Below are 17,561 nucleotides of genomic sequence, written 5' to 3'. Positions count from 1 at the left end.
TACTACTGTTACCTCTACGTCTGTCATAGACGGGAGCATAACCGGTGCTTCGAACCTTAGCACTGGCAGTGGTAGATGTTAAAGGGCGTTTGCTAGCTTCACTCCCACCAGACCTACTCTTACTACGATATTGATACTGATGATGATGACGACGCCAACAACGGCACCATCGGCCACTGGTACCACTTAGTTATTAGTACGGGGGCTTTTCGAAGTTAATCCTCGGTCCCGTACATGACCGATTGAAGTTGAGACCGTGGAGTACTACCTGTACCGCTTTTTACTACGGGTACTATGGCATGTTCATTAAGGAGTGCTGGTCGGGAAGTTCAAGCTGGACAAGAAACATATGATCTCAGCCGTTTATGTGAAGGAGGAAAGAGGCGCGCACATCCAAACGACAAGCGCCGACAACAACGAGGTACAATGATGATTTTGCTGCTTAATTTAAACCCAACCCCCCAACTCACCCTCTGATTTGCTCCTACTGACCATATTGTTTCTTTTATTCGGCCAAGACTCGAACGCAATTTTCTTCTGGCATCAACGCTACTCCACAACTGCTGTCTTCCTATATGCTATTGATCTTCTATGGCTAACTCATATACAGACAAACACATGCACACACAAACCCATGGCATGTTTGTTCGTACGAGCGATCCGACGCTATTGGCGAAGGCATATCTGTCGATGAAGGCGGTTGCGGTTGGCATAGCGGCAAGAAGTGACGCGGCGTTGGCCACGACCCCGCGCGGCAGACGGCGTCTTTAGATGAGGAGAACGACAACGCGATAGATGTATTAGATGAGTAGCACTCCTTTTACTACGCGGTTCATACGTTGGGTAATGGCAGCAGCAGCGGCGGCGGCATCAGCAGGGATCAATTGGATGCAGAGAAGCCGGTAGGCCACGGCGATATCGAACCATGCGCGGTATTACCTAAATATAGGCTCAATCAAAGCCTCTGTATGGTACACTTTTGAGCACAGGTGCCGCGTTGCTTAGGGGAGATAATATCATACATTCGCGTGTGCGTACGCAGGATAGTAAGGCGCAATTTGGTGTGGACGACCCAAAGGAGTTTACTATGACGATGGGACAGGGGGCAACAATGTATAGGTGTTGGGGAGGCGCTGCGGTGGCGGCGACCGCGGTAGAACTACAGAAGAAACAAGGATGCCAGAAGGCGGGACATTGAGGTGGGAGCCGGGATTAGTGGGTAACGAATGTGACAAAGAATACGTAAACCTCCGATATCGATCGCACATCGGAGACACGGAGTTTACAAAATCCGGCAGTTGGCTGTAAAAAGTAGGTTTTGTTAAATGTACCGGGGTAGAAAACGCCATCAGTCAGGAACTTAGAGCTCAATTTACGTTATGTCCGTTTACTAGCATTTCATAGATGCGTATATGTAAACCAGTTTCAATAATCTAATTAATATAACAACACTTCTTTCCTTCCGCTAAAAAACGGTCGTTAGTAAATGTAACATTAAATGTTATTTGAGCTAAACCATATTAAAAACAAGGCTGTATATTATAATGGATAATTATTATTATTAGTTCTACCTTCGTTGAAGTCTGCTTCCCATATTACGCCTATTCTCTTTGCTCTCGTTTAGACATACACCACCCGCTTTGTCTTTTGTCCTACCTGCCATAGCACCTATCTGACAAATATGTTACGTCGTTGCAACCTTTGTAGGTGTCACGCAAATTGTTGGTTTTCGGGTTTTGTTCATGTATGTACTTTGCCGCATTGTGGCCTGCACGGAAAACCGTTCTACAGGTAACATAAACATGAAAGGTGCTTTATTTGTAAAAACATTAAAGTCAATCAGAGAATTGGTTTACGTTTATGTACGCAACTTGTTTCAATTCAAATCTACATATGGCTGATATCTTATTTGATATATGACATTACATCGTAGAGGCCTTGGGCCAATTTTTTTTTTGAGCTTATCTTGTATAAGTTTACTAGTCTAGCCCAATACACACGGGGGCAGGAATCCGTGGCGATCCGATATTATTGGTCAGCTCAAAGCAAGACACACATCCACTGATGCAGTTCTAAATACTTGAAGTCCAAAAATATTTAAATTCGTTTCAAAATTGCTGAAAAAAAAAGTAGCGGTACGTTTTTCGAAGATATACCTGAGTGAAACATTCCTATTACTTGAAGTAATCATTCCTATTACTCGTTTTTGTCGAATTATAAAAATGCAAGCTTTCACCTACACTCAACTTACCAACGAGCTTTGAGATCTTCAATTAGAAGCGATAGTATGGAGCAGTTATTTTGACTTGGCTGATACGCGGCCTAGGCTGCCCTACGGTTTTCGACTCCGAAATTTCCTTGGATACTGCTAAAAAGACTTCCTTGTAGTACCTATGTTACAAATACATCTCTGTCGTAAGTCTTCTCCCTGGCAGATCTTTTGTATTAATTAAAGTGTCACAAAATTAGTTCTGTTCCTAATACGTAACGATTCTCTATTATTGCTAAATAACTAAACTAGGGTACAACATTTGGGTTTATACGCAAAGTAACCGGGCCACTTTTCACTGTGAAGTTTTACGGAGGCGTGCTCGAACTAAACAGAGAGACAGCGTCTATGTGCTGCCTGATACACGACTATACATGCCCTCTTTATCCAGACGTACAGTTACCTACGAGGTTTTCTCTGGCCGTTCATTAATCCCAGTCCTGATTACTTGAGGTAATCATGGTAATGAAGTGTCGAACTCAGGAAACATTATTGAAGAACAGACCAGGTCGTCTAGTGTTTAGACGGCCTACCTAAAAACATCTGCGAAAGCTTAGAAAATGAACGGGAGCAACGGCCTCCACCACCGCTGGCTAACGGGCCAGCCAACAACTCATGACGACCTAAGCTAGAAACAGCGGGATAACTGTAGGGCCTTATGCCATTGGCTGTCAAAAGACAATGGCTATAACTAGCGAGATCGGTATGTTTTCAGCCGTCTAATTCAGGCTAAATCATCCATTTCCTAATCTAATTTGACCTAGTGTATTCCCATGTATGTAAACAGATTCAACTCGAACCAGCTAAACAGAAGTTCATACATCATATTTCGTTTCCTTCTTAGTGAGCCAGAGAGGGTACCGTTTCAACCAAATAGAATAACTAGATAGAACTTAGTTATATATATAAAACTATTTTGATTCTCTGTATTTGTCTTATCTTAGCGGACAATACTAGGCTCCTATTGGCACCTAGCGTCGTCCGTTGAAGTCCCTTGAAGAGTCTGTCGCCTGGGATTTATCAAAATGGCCAGTTTTTCAGCCCCTATAAAGCCAGCAGACAAGGTCAGCTCTTTTCTTTCCATAAAAGCATTTTTTCGGGTTCGCAAAAACGACGATGGAAGGTTAATGTTCTCTGAACGTCCCTAGTCGGCTAGTTACATGTTACATGCATGGGGGTTAAACACTAAGTTCAAAGACGATGCGACTGACTACATTTAGTTCGAGCGTTTATCATATACCCCTACCCCAACTCCCCTCGTCACCTCTCAGGTGCATTTCAAATCTCAATCAATAACAAAATCTAACAACGTCAAAAACTGACCGTTTTGCCTGAAAAAATCATGTATATTATAACTATATGTAACTATATATATAACTACCTGTTCTGGTGTTGAATTGAGTACTATGAGGATCTAAAAAGCAATATCGCGTTTACGAACAGGTGAAGTCGTAAGATGTAGTAACGAAAGAAAGTGAATACTCTTTTTTTATATCTATATAGCAGGGAAACATATATATATATATATATGTGAAGTTAATTTTCGAGACGTATGAAGAGATCTAACTATCAGAGAAATTCAAAGCTGACTTCAAAGACGATTATCTTTCATATACGTGTTTATATACAAGTATAGGTTTTTTTTTATTAATATTTATTTTATCATGATTATATATTTGTGGATGTGTAGTAAGTCGTTAACAAACAACTTCTCAATATGCTTTTACTTGAATAATAACTTTTTAGGTCAGTATTTTCACTGAGTCTTAAAAATATTTGGTTTTTGCTAATATTTCATCGAAGCTGTCTCTGATTATCTAAAATCCGTTCTGTAAATCAAAGATTAAATTAAATCAAAAAAATAAAAAAAAGATAAAATAAAATAAAAAGTCACATACATGTTGATATCTTTTCGGCAAATGGCAATAGAATGTTGTGACATGTCGAAATGAGCTTAAACCAGGTCTTACGTTGTGGCCGTGTTCAATTTAAGTTGCCGATTCTGTAAAAGTGTTAGGCATGGCAATAGATGCACGTTGAATACCCCTTTTTCCTAGAAGTTTTGATTTTTAGTATAAAAAAAACTTCGGGGATATTCGTTTGCTTAAATTTCTGAACTTCTATAAATAGCTTGTCTGACAGAAACGTAAAGTTTTCAAATTTCGGGTTCTGAATAAGAATGATTTCTCCCTCCGATCTTCTTAACGAATTTTTTCCTCAGGTGAACAAATAATTACATAGAAAATATGATTTATAATACAAATATAGGCAGGTAGATCATTGAGCAATTATGTTTCGTTGTCTCGAGAGCTGGCCAAACACATAACCCAACTTTTTCGGAGTTTTTCTGGTTTGACCGGAGCATGAGAATACCGAATAATGAGGTAGCCAACGAATTTAGCACGTGGCGTTGAATAACCTATCAAGCTCGTTGTTATACCCGTAGAAACCGTGCTGCTTTCCCGTCGATACTTTCGCCCTTTTAATATAGTCTTTGACCCCGTCTTACTTGTCGTCGCCCCACAATGAGCTGACGTCCGTAGAGCGAGGAAACCTTAAGACAAGATGCACGACAAGGACCGTTTTCTAGCCAGAGAAAAATAACAGATGAGTCAAGACATACGGAAAGATAAAAAAAAAAAATTAAAGCAGAGTCAGGCCAAGTCAGTCAATGTGATTTCTTCTATTTATTTTGTTTGTAACGAACGTAAACGTCAAACGGCGGGAATCGCTTCGGGCCCGCTATCCGTTCGAGCTAGCAAGGCGGCTCCCCTTTACAGGTGCATTTTGTTTGAATCGAAAGCTGCTAAATGTCGGCGAAAGGGTGAGCTTTCCTATTCCCGTTGCGTTCGTCGTATCTCAATGGAGAACGGTTTACGACCTGAAGTAGGAGAGTCGGAACTAGCCGAAGCTTCTCATTTGGTATTCTGTCACTGCCACCGCAATCGGCATCGCTAGCGATACGACTAACGCTGAAGGGTCTCGATGAAGATCAACTACGATATGCAAGACAGCAATGGCCGCGGACGACGAAAATTCTCTGGATCTGTTAATGCTATTGATTGATTGATCGATCTCACAGTGACTAGCTAGTAGCAGAGAAAATCTAGAAGCGTATAATTATTTAATTATCTGGAGGTCTGTTTGCAGTAAATAGTATTAGTATTATTATTCTGGACGGGTTTCATTTTGTGGCACTCGTATAATGAATGTGGCTGGTAGCGACATCTCTCAGAAACTTTACTCATCTAAGGTATCATGAAGTCTGAACACATCAGATTGCCGAAACGACGAAATATCTATTGTTGTAAACAATATTTTGGCGCATTTTGAAAAGGAAAGTGATGAAAAGCCGTGACTGACTGACTGACTGACTGACTGGAAAACGATCTATACATTACAAGTCTACACGTGCGATTTTGTCGACGTATCTATTCCTGTTAAACAAAGAGTAGGACTTTTATTGGTCCTAATTAGACTTAGGTAAATTTTTATTTATTGACAGTACATAATAAAAATGTACAGGATGTACACGAATAGTTGGGTACACCTCGAGAGCCTAGCGTTAAGTAAGTGCATGTTATTCAATGTTTGTACGAATCACAACTTGATTGGGCCTCGATTTTGGGTGGTCCAATACGCGTTATTGTTTACGTCCGCACGTCCTCAAATTGAACACAAGGTTCAGGTGTATCGGTGCTACTCGGACTTACTTCTAGCATTTCTCTAGCGTCTACAAAGAGAAGACTTTCCTTAACGCCGAATATTTGCCAGGGATTAGTAATATTGAAGATAGCTAATTATTAAATAATAATATATAAAATAAAAATATAGTAATAACTTAAAAAGTCAACTTATCTGGCCTATCAATTATAGCAATACACGTCACGTGTGAACTTCAAAATGTAATATTAGGTCATTTGAAATAAAAAGAGAATATAATGATGTACCTATAGCATATCTGTGTGAACGCGTTTGTTTTTCAATCTGTTAGTGTATCATTCAAACTACTTTGAAAAAAAACAGACATTTGACATCTTATTTTAGATGTTTGGTTGGCAATACGGAAATCGATCTGCTAGTAAGTTAGCGATAAGTAGTTCTATAATTGTTATTAAGATTAAGTTGAAATTAAGTGAAAAGATTAAGTTGTTCGCAAAGAGTTTTTGTTCTGCGTGTTGTCAATGCATATTCCATTGACAAATAATTAAACTTCTTCAATATAACAACAGCAAATTATTGTCATTTAAAAACAGCCATCTCGGGATTTAATTCGAATTTCGGTGGCTTGCACTGGAATGTACCGTGCGCGTCATCCTGTCGTACTGAATGATCACGACGTACCGGACCTGATCATCCTAACTGTTTTTTGCAGATATTTCGAGAATGTGCCGATTTACTCCACAGTTATCCATTGAGAATCCAAGCAATCAATGGCTTCCTAAGCTGAAAGATTCATAGCTTAGACGCAGTCTACGCTAAGGCCTAGCCTCAATGTTGTCTCTTAATGGCGTCGAGCTTCTTAGAGGGGTCTAGGTAGTGTTATACCGGAGTGGTTTGTGGACGACAAAGGACAAGTCTGAGTTACATGCCTAGCAATTCAATACACCGTACCAATTCAAAGTTCTCGCCGACGTTTTGGCTATTTGACAGCTCCGTACGTAATTTCTCCGCCCGTTCGTCGTTGGTGGCACGGTTGAAAATGGCTTCCTTACAAGCCAGCCTCCGCCATCTCTGTGTCACCGCTTCAATCAGCAGGACAACTAGACGATGCAGTTATAATATTAGTCCTAACAGTAGTAGAGATAAATAAAAAAAATCTACGACGGCTAGTGACTATGGTGAGTACCGTGTGCGTAGTTTCTTCCCCCATCTCAGTGACTCTTCAACCTCTCTTCATTCTGTGTCCTTCCCTTCCTCCTCTATTCGTAAGCTATATATAGTGGTTTGATAGTTAGAAAGAATGTATAGAAATGCGATGGACTTAATACGAGCTTATCCGCAAGTATTCTTTTAGTCGCCGTCGTTAACGGTACGTGGCAGCTTGGTGACATCTTAAGGTTTGAGAGAAGACGCTTTATATGAAGCAGCTCAATGATAACTGCTGTAGCGTCGTTACATAAAGCAGTGTCATTTCAGTGGGAGCGGCCCATAGTGGTAGTGCTAGAAGCGTCTGGTCGAGCGGGCAAACCTAGCGAGGATGAAAGATACATCGCCTAGCATAATATCCCTCCCTCTACCCCTCTCTCGCTGCTCCTTCCACCGCCTACAATCCTCCCAATACTTCTCTCCCAATACTAAGAAAGACATCGGCCCATTAACGGTGGTAAGTGGACAATTCGTCATCCATTCCGTTGCCCCTTTTGTAATACGCGTAAGCGTCATTGAGACCTCAACGTCTACGTGTGCTAAACGTATTCATTTGCCTGTCTGTAGCAAAGACATAAATGGGCACGCAGTTCGCAACGTCAGGAATGCGTCGACAATAATAACATAGATGCACGTGCCGTACCTGCGATAGAAGCCCGGGCCGTGGCAAAAGCGAATTTATATCGTGGCAAGCGAAACCGTTTGAAGCTGTCAACGACGACTTCATTCAAGTAGAAAAATAGGAAGGCTGATATTGAAGTCTTTTCTTGCTAAACTATTCGCGTAAGGCTATGTCAATGACATGGCTATGATAGAAGAAGGCAGAGTGAACGTAATGCTGACGGCGTTGATGAACGGGGAGGGCATCTTAATGTACCAGAACGTGCAGTGTATGTATGATATGTCGCATATGCCTGTCTGATTCGAAGCTTCAACGTTATGAAAGGTACGGGTCATCAAAAAATGAGGACACGCACTTCTCGAACGTGTTCAAAAGAATGAATGAGTGTCAATGAATAGCTAGCTTCGTGTGCACGTTCGCCACATAATAAGCCTGGCCTGGGCCACAATGCGGCGGGTTTGCATTGCGGACGGATTATCTTTACTCAGAAATAATTTATGTACTGTCGAACGAACAATGTCAATTGATAGATACCTGATGAGCCGGAGGCGGTAAGATGTTGGTTTTTTTTTTTTCTAGTTTGTAAAACAAATAACAAACTTACGACACATTGTATTTTCAAATGTAACAAAAATGGAAATAGAAATCAACGTATCTATCTGTAATGAGAACACTATATGCACAGCAAATTTTCGACGAACGAAGGGCGAGTGAGCAAGCCGTGATCCTGAGGGCTGCTGGGCAGCTAACGTCTACCAGCTTCACCTGTTCCCCATACTGGCAGGGGTTCCACAAGGCTCGGCTCTTCCCACGGAGAAATCAACGAACTTAGGACATATAATAGCGCTGGCACCCTGGCCTACCAGTCAACTACTGCGACTCACGTAATTACTACTGTTGTCCTACTAGGTTCCGTTGGCTAACCCTAACCTAACTGTAGCAAAATCGCTTGGCTAATGCGTTTCTAGCTCCTTCCCGGAGTGTTTTACCAGTTACTTTCTCTATGGAGTTTGCCGAGGCGAGAACTGCTGAAGGCCGCCAAGACCATCTACCTAAATGGCAGCCAATGCTCCGTCTATCAGACAGAGTTAATCACAGCCTGTTTCTTAGGAGAGCTAGTTTGTGTCTTCAGAACTCAAAAATTGTCATAGATAATTGTACATATATGCGAAAATATCAACAAATAAATCTCAAGAAACATTCATCACATAATAGAAAAGTGTTCTCTTTATATTTATGTTAGAAGAATAGGGAGAGCGCTTCGGGAAATCTAATATGTGTACCATAATAACTACTTTTTTAATCTTTGGCAACGTTTGCCGATTGAAAGCCGATTATTACGATAGTTGTGTTTCACGACAGAGGTAATAATCATGGCCATTCTAACGAATTTGTAAAATCAAACGTTAGATTTCACCATACCTACATGTCAATTTACCCCAACGTCCTACAAGGACAGCCACGGCGTGAACCTTTTAAGGCACCCAATGAGTCGTGTACCGTGGTACCACAAACTATAATAACAATTTCGAAAGCCATCATTTCCATATATTATTCGGGTACAAATACAACTGGAAATAAGCAAACTGAAATCAATAAAAGCTAAATAAAACCGTCCGTGAACGAATTTCACTATGGAAATAAACAAGGTTCCATACGGCGAATTAACCCTGTAGTATAATACAGACTAACACACATATAAACATCGTAACATTATAAGCTCTTATAAATTTGTATTCTTCATATTGATTGTGTTTGTAAAGGTCTTTCGGTTCAGGGCTTTTACATTGTTTGTTTTAGCGTATGGGCCGGCGGCAGACGCTGTATCTCATGATGTGTTTCTTAAAATACTTTAATTTGGCATTTGTGACTATCTTATCTGTATGGACAAGTGTTCGAAATCACCTTTTTCACATTCAAAGGTTATATGTGATTACTATCTGACGCTATTGAACTGGTGCTCTCCTAAATTCAAGATGGCCGCCAACTCGAGCGGAGTGCCGTTCTGCTAACAAAGTACAAACCTCTTCGAACTGACCCCCCCCCCCTCCCCGCGCTCGATTTCTGTCCACACGAGCTGCCGTAAGCTCGAAAAACCTTTCAACCCCCCGTTTAATTATGTTGCTTTTGTTCTGGTTGTTGCCGCTGTCACGACGATGATGGCTATAACAGAATATGTGATTGCGGGTCTTTTCATTTTTGTCTTTATGTATTGTAACTGTCTATATACGTGCCAGCATCAAATGCCTTTTAGATGTCGCTTATTATGTCCCTTATTCCTTCGTTGTGCTTGCTCATATGCTATGGCCTCGATCGCTTATCCGCATCGCCGTCTTGCAGGCCAGAAAGGGCTTCGGGGTCCTGTGCAGCTCCCTAGATGTTTTATCTGCCCTGTCCGGTCAACCGGGTGAGATTACCTAAGAGACATCGCACATAGAGATCGTAGTGGCAGCAGAAAGCTGTTTCAGAAACATTCGCAGTAGCTTCATAGACTCCGTAAAGCGGACAGCTCACGCGAGTTTCGCTTTAGTCAAAATCGTTGGCGGCTTCGCTGGGTCGGCGATTGAACCGATGTGTCCCTGGGGCCCCGGTCGGACCTCCAGACGGCAGCTCTGGAGAACTCTGCTTGTCCACTATACTCGGCCACGATGCTCGGGCGACTGCTCTTATCGGCAAATTGACATACATGCTTTACCGTGTGCTTCCTAACTATAAAGCCGGAAAGTAGGAGTTCAGAGAAAGTAACGTCAAAAACGCAACGAAGTCCATCTTTTCCTCAGATCCCAATTGTACTCACACAACGCAAGAAGACGCCAGCAGGGTCTTCTGCAGACTTTTGTATAAGTACATGTATATATGTATGCATGTGGGGCCGTACTCTTTCTGCACTCTCCTGAAGTTAATGATGCCATCTTGGATATGATGAACTTCAGGAGAATGAGACATATCTTCGCTAGCTTCTCTAGGCCCGACGAGACAAGGAGCCTGACCTGCGAGATTCGCGCAGTTCATCGAGATTGGAGCACTGTGCCAGCGTCAATTTAATGTGAGTCCAATAAGTGTAATAAGTAAGCTCACCGTGTTGCTAGTAAACAGACGAAGACACACTGCCTCGATTCGATGTAAAGTCGCTCGTAGTGCAGTGAGCGTGCGTGAGAAATGATGGTTCGAATCAATTACTCCTTACCAGGGTGACAAGGGATCGAAGCAAAACCCAGGACAGTCGATCAACTATCTCAGCTGCCACCTCCTCTGGGTCGATAGCAGCATAAGGAAAAAAGGATCCTATGTGGCAATGGGTCTCTTGCGTGTGGACTGCGCTTACTCGCACACAAAAAGGAAAAGAAATTCGAAAAATAGGGTCTCCTAACAATTTTTGCTAAAAACTTGTTCAAATATAAGGCATCCGGCCTTGATAATACTTTCCTATGCGCGCACTTAACGCTCTTAGTGTGTTTAGATTATATTGTGAAAATTCTAAGTGGCCAGCGTCTCTTTACCTTGATTTCAAACTTGCATTCCCGTCATAGTAGATAACATATCCTTTGCACTAAACAGAAGTGCGAAATTTACTTTTATGTAAGCCAGACAAAACATGTCCAACAGTCATTGTTTAGTACGAAATCGTTCAAAGTTAATAATCGCTGCGCGTCAGGTTGGCATTAAGTAATCCAAGCGTCAAATAGATCATCGTAACAAATTGTCTTTCGGGCTAGCATGATGCGACCGGTCTGACACGGACGATTACGTGGACGATTTCATCAGACTGACTGTTTAGCCATTTTGCACTCTGCCGCGGAGTTCTTTCTGAGATCGATGCAATCTTCTGTGCCACGATCCTGTCCAGATCAGATTTTTCCCAATCTCGCTACTAAGAATTCGTTTATCAGCCTTTACTAAGGGGCCTAACACCCACCTCAGGATGTTTCCGCCGGCTTATGATTGCCTTACATATACTTCTGTTCCTTGCACGAAGTTCTAATTCATGTATGTGTACAACATCGTACGATACGTTAATCGAGTCCAGTACAGGTGTCTAACCAATGCACGTAACGTGTGCACGGAGAATGGCAAATACATCAATAAATCTTACGGTAGATCTCAGCTTAAAGGTCCGGGCGAGATATACGTACATTAGTTCATGAATATGTAGGACATTAGTTCATGAATATGTAGGTGTATCTATATGGTTAAATATAATAGAACACATATTGATGACGACACTGTAAACTTTTATTATTAATGATTTGCCTAATAACAGGTAACGGATTGAGTTTAATTAAGGACGTTATATTTTACTTCTACATATAGCAAGCTCATCGACGTAATAGCTCTTTGCCGCAACTATTTACAACTTCAATTCCTGGCAGGATGTCTCACCCGTATATAAGGTTGGAAGCGAGTCGCAGATTGGGCACTGGGTCGTCGATATTGATACTGCCAATCGTTTACCCTTTTTCCCATTAGCCCTAGCTCTTCCATATCTGTAGGCATTGGACGCTGATGGTTGTGATTCGCTCCGTGGCTTAGCCCTATGGCAACATCAGGTTGAACTCGGTCAACTTTCGTGACCGGCGTGATTGTTACCCGCCTCACTGAGCTTTCCCTTTCCCGGCGGCCCCTAGCGAGGTGGGGGGCGGTTGACCGGTTCGCAGATGGGGGAATTGCTAGGATGATGGTGGGGAAACTAACCCGGGCAAGAGAATGGTCATCGAAGGTGGGGGATAGAATAGTACAGGACAGAGGCGACGATTATCCGGGAAACATTCTGAGCCACAAGGTACGAGCTACGATCCCTTTTTCGAAGAAGACAAAGGCGAAGGCGAACGTTTCTCCCTTAGCAACGGTAGTTTAGGCCCCTCCGCTCTGGTTTTATCCGTTCCAACGACTCATTGGCACCTGCCGAGGATAGTTAGCAAAAGTACGTTACTGGCTAGTAAGCAAGGCCAACAAGAGTTTGCGGACTGGCCATCACTAAGGAAGCAGCGTTGCTGAGCTGATACTGACCGAAGGCAGAAATCCCTTCGCTGAGAATCTTGCTTTACTTTTTGATAATGATTAGGTGGTCAAATAATCCCACGTACGGCATGGGTTCTCGTTTATCTGTGAGAGGGGCCGCGTATGTAGTGTATGTGCGTCTGCGTGCAGTACAAAACGGGTTGAGGTTGGAGTGAAATATGGACTGGGCCAAAATGGCGTGACCAATGCACTTTTTAGAAAGGAAGACAACTATCAGCTTTGCGACTCGACGAAGGTCAGCGTTAGGTTGTTGCCAACGCGCTACACATCAACTTAGCTTAAAAGCACTTAGTCCTAGTCCTTTCAAAGGAAAAACTCCAAAAGCCGAGTCCTTGAATTGCAGCCGCTAAAACCTACGACTGTAGCAAATATAGTCGTCAGGGATATACGTACGACAGCTTAAAAAGGTAAAGATGTTGCGTTAAGAGAGATCCGCCTAGATTACGTATCGTGTCTATCGCCCCGTTCAACTCTTACTGCTTTAAAGTTCTCTCCTACAAGGCCACGAATGCCATTACGAGCAGCAAATTTTCGCAAAGATAATTCAATACCGCACTCACGTGCCAAGTAGCTCAATTCGACACTCTTCTATCTATGAGTCGAAAATTATTGAACTAGTTCCAATATGACAACACAGTTCACTGTCACGGACCACTGATTTTTTCTAGTTTTTCAAGTTCGTTCATTCACAGGACACGAAAAAGGACCGAGGGAAAGTTAGTTTGCACGCATACACGGCTGACAGTTACTATGATTGTAACGATCTGCCAGTCGAAACGACTGACTGACTGCCTGGCTGGCTGGCTGGCTGGCCGGCTGCGTCGGCCTTCATTCTCCGGCCAGGACATTTAAGAAATGGAAATAGGTTGAACTCGAGCCGATTCGCGGAAGCGATCCGTATCAGAAAAGCCGACTCCGCTTTAGACTAAATGTCAGAGCAGCTATCAACATAAGGCGCAAGCCAACCCCCTAGTTTTCAGGCTGCAGTGACAGAAACTTTGGGTTAGTTTTTTTAAATTCTTGCCAAATTTTTCTCGAGATGCAATTTTCTATATAAAAACCACGATGACACTGTAACCGTGCTGCTTCGTAGAAGAATCGTAGTTTTCCTTCCGTGTTCTAATTACACTTTTCGTTATTTTATCCCGTCACTTAAGCCAACGTTCATTGGCAGACTGTACTATTTTTCTTCCTCTAATGGACTCATATCGAGAAATGGCGTTTATGTAGTTTGAATGCAATCAAGTAAATGCGTACCATAATATTTAGCTTTAGCTTGAGGGACTCGTCGATCTTTTCTCTCCAGCGCGCCGTTCTAAACCGCAAACATTACCTCTTATAAAATCTATTGGTAGATCCCTTTAGATGATCCTGTGCCGTTCCGCTACTGGTTACTGGTTTTTCGAAATCCGGCTTAACGTATCGTCTAAGAACAAAACATCCTACGTAACAAATGCAAATAGACATTCAGGAGGCTTTTTCGGAACATGTTTAGTGAAGGAAAGCTCATCGTCTTACTGGCCTGCTGATCAATCAGTTTCAGCTTATGAGCTTGTAACAAATTATGTGACACGCAAATAGTGAGAATAAAGAAATCTCGTAATAATGAAGTACCTCTGTGATTGATCCAATGATTGGACAATTAACAACCGATGAAAAGACAACATGTAGAACTTTTACATCAAGGCTGATACCTGGAACGCAAGCTTGCTTTTCACGGGTTTAGGCGGGAGACTGACGTGACCTCAGTTATGTCATGAACCCGTTCCTACGCTCGAAATTCAGGGTGATTTAATATCAGAAAAGTAAATGCTGAGAATCATTATTGTGCTCTAACTTCGCAGAAAGTTTTTTAACTTAGTCTAGTCTGAACTTAGGAATATCGTTCCGCATACTGAGACGAAACGAGCCAATACACTTACGCGTTCTATCTACCACGATTCGCGTAGCATCTCGGCGGCGTCTCCGGTTTCCGTGACGGCCGGAGAATGTTCGTTTCTTTAGGTGGAGTACTTCTGCCGTCCTCGTAGTAGCATAGTAGCGTTTCTTCTATGGTAACTAGGGCTGTTACAAATAGGGCTACTGCAGGGTAACCGCCCGCGTTCGCCCATTCAGCCGACATCGGCACAGCAACTCGGTGCCCGCGTCTGCACTAACTGCCGTTCATTTGTGTGTAGATCCGCTGCGTTCGAGAATACTTTGACACGTCGAAATTTATCGACCGATTATGGAAATCCTACCAGTATATGAACGACAATAAAACCAACGACTAGATGGGTACAGGTAACAACAACAACATCATTAAGTGGCAGTATCATGTATCTGTTTTTCTTACGGTTACCGGCCGGCCGGGATACTAAGTGCGGCGTACACAGTCGCCGATGCTGCCTATATACATTGACGGCGTTCACTGGCCGTTAACAGTGCGCAGAAAAAGCCAATATCCGAGTAGGAGTGAGCTGCCAAGGAAGCGGATCTCGACACGCATAGGAATAATATCGAAATTACTTCTTGTGGACACGGGCAGACCGTCAAGACGTGTCTCCGCCCAGTCGTTTTACATGCGCCAAGTGAAAGTTGAAAAGAGTAAGATGCGAAAAACATTAAAAAATTAAGAAAGTTTGTATTTAAATACGGCTCATTCATGGTAGTAATAATGTGCATAGAACGGGCAAGCTTGTTTTGGTAGAATATGCTATATGGCCATGATGTTAAGAAGAGTAATTGTAAGAGGAAAACGAACTTTTGAAATGTAGCGCGCTAGTGTCATCTAGACGAATAAAGGTGTAGGTGTAGGATTATTTCGAAACATAATGATATAACTAAAACAAAGCTAGTAAGTGTTTTGGGTTTACGTCCGGATTTAATGCCGTTTAATGTCGCTTTAAACGGTTGGCGTCTGCCAGCCCACGTGTAGCTATACCAGATTTCAGACCAACAGCAGCTCAGGTGTACGAACGTTCAATACGTGAGCACGTTTTACTGCGTCGCCACGGCCACGCGCAAGTAGTAACTCAACGTAACCCTTTTTTTCGGCAACTAAAATGAAGTGAGCCTTCTTCGAGACAATCCGATTTAATAACTAGCATAAGGGAGACTTCGAGTTATTCAAACCATCTTCATTCTCACTACATCCCGACACATTCAGACACTTCAGTGGACTCCTTTCGGAAATAGCCGTTAGATCTGCATCTTTACATCTTGTTAGTGTGTATATATACTTGCTTCGCTCTTAAGATCGGCAGTTTTAAATTAAACGAGAGAAAATTACACTTTAGGCAAATTCTCAACAATGCCCATCCCATAAAGCCCCTACCCCACGGAACCTTGATTCAGAAGTAATGACCGTGCATCCGCTTAATGAAATTTTAGACTCAGTTTATCATACATACGGAGCATGGGGTTGCATTATAACTTCCGTCTAGAATACTTCATATTTACTTGATCGCCGCCAACAAGGGGCGTTACGGACGGAAAGTAGGGGTAAAGCAGAAAAAGATGAAACCGAAGACTGACCAGGGCGACTCAGAGAACGATCCACAGCGTCACCGGCCGACGATAGGGTACACTGAAGTACAAAGAGCTTTTCAATCGCCAATCTTCGACGCACCCATCCGCCTCTAAGTTGGCTAATAAAGCTATTATTACTGTTATTAATAATAATAGTCTTACGTATCAACTTAATTTTCTAATCGTCATAAATATGGTTAACCAAGGAGGACGAGACGTTCGTATGGGTGCCTGTCCAATCGAGTTGCTCATAGGGGCACGTTAACAAAGACGTCATCGCCTCGGACAACAACGGCAACAATATGGGCTAGGAGTCAGGGTGTTGTGGCGGGTTTCAGCCGCCATATATATCAATATTAATATTCATATTGTGGCCAATTAATTGACTAAGTGGGCTGTTTGCCGTGTATACTCTTTTTATAAATATAGAAATAATTCGAGACCGCACGGTAGGGTAAAATATGAGCACCCACGAGGGTGGCGTCACCGACGACAACAGCAGCAGCGGCAGCTTACGTTCGTATATTTGTGAACGTTTGTGGGCGCTGCTGCCCAACGCTCTAACGGATTCGCATCCGTGCTGTTAGGCTCGAAACTCTGCTTACCCCGGCCTTTGTCTCCTTCAGCTGTCGACGGAACTCTGTTGCTGTTTTTAACCGTCGGAAAGAATTTAAGTAATCGGCGAGTAATGTTAGAAGTATTAGACCTATGGGGGCGGCGAGAGGTACGGCGCGTCCGTGCGTAGTTTGTTGATAATAGGCTCTTACTATTGGATCGGCGAGAGAAGTGGAGTTACAGGGATGCACGATTTTTAAAGGATGCGATTGGGGGTGCATGTGCCTGCGCCAACAACGCTATCCTTGTAACTGTCGAAATGGGTGAATTCCTACTCGTCTCCATTGAGATCTGCCTTTGGTGTATTTCATACGTTAGCTATGGATACAGCCGTTAAGTAAGACAGGGCGGGTTATATTCAATGTACAGATAAAAGCAGGATATAGGTAACATTTATTGGTGGAAGAAGTACCCTGCTAAATATGAATAGATAGATTGTATGTCAGTCTGCTGCATTTGACTTTGGGCTTGAAGACAGCAGTATTCATTATCGCTGGACTTCAGTATTCAGCTGTAGTCTAGACTACAATTGGGTTCGGGGTCAATACACACATTACCTATAAATGGGACGTTAACGCAGTGCTGAACGCGAAATAAGAACTCGATCTCTAGCAAAAAAAAAAAAAAAAAAGTAGTCACTCTTTAATACTGTAGCTT

The 17,561-nt window shown here is 42.5% G+C and overlaps 1 long non-coding RNA gene across 1 annotated transcript; it reads right to left on the bottom strand.

Moving 5' to 3' along the window:
* Positions 1-11,971: 11,971 nt before the first annotated feature.
* Positions 11,972-15,287, bottom strand: LOC147752188 (uncharacterized). The gene is made up of 2 exons (XR_015314737.1): positions 14,702-15,287; positions 11,972-12,659 (listed from the first exon to the last, which is right to left on the bottom strand). It is a non-coding gene; the product is annotated as an uncharacterized LOC147752188 (long non-coding RNA).
* Between the last annotated feature and the right edge of the window lie 2,274 nt (positions 15,288-17,561).

The sequence above is a fragment of the Varroa jacobsoni genome, unplaced genomic scaffold, assembly GCF_002532875.2.
Source record: "Varroa jacobsoni isolate VJ856 unplaced genomic scaffold, vjacob_1.0 scaffold_1426, whole genome shotgun sequence".
In the NCBI taxonomy this organism is placed as follows: domain Eukaryota; kingdom Metazoa; phylum Arthropoda; class Arachnida; order Mesostigmata; family Varroidae; genus Varroa; species Varroa jacobsoni.
Note: the sequence above shows the minus strand (reverse complement) of the source record. Positions and strands in the feature narration are given on the sequence as shown.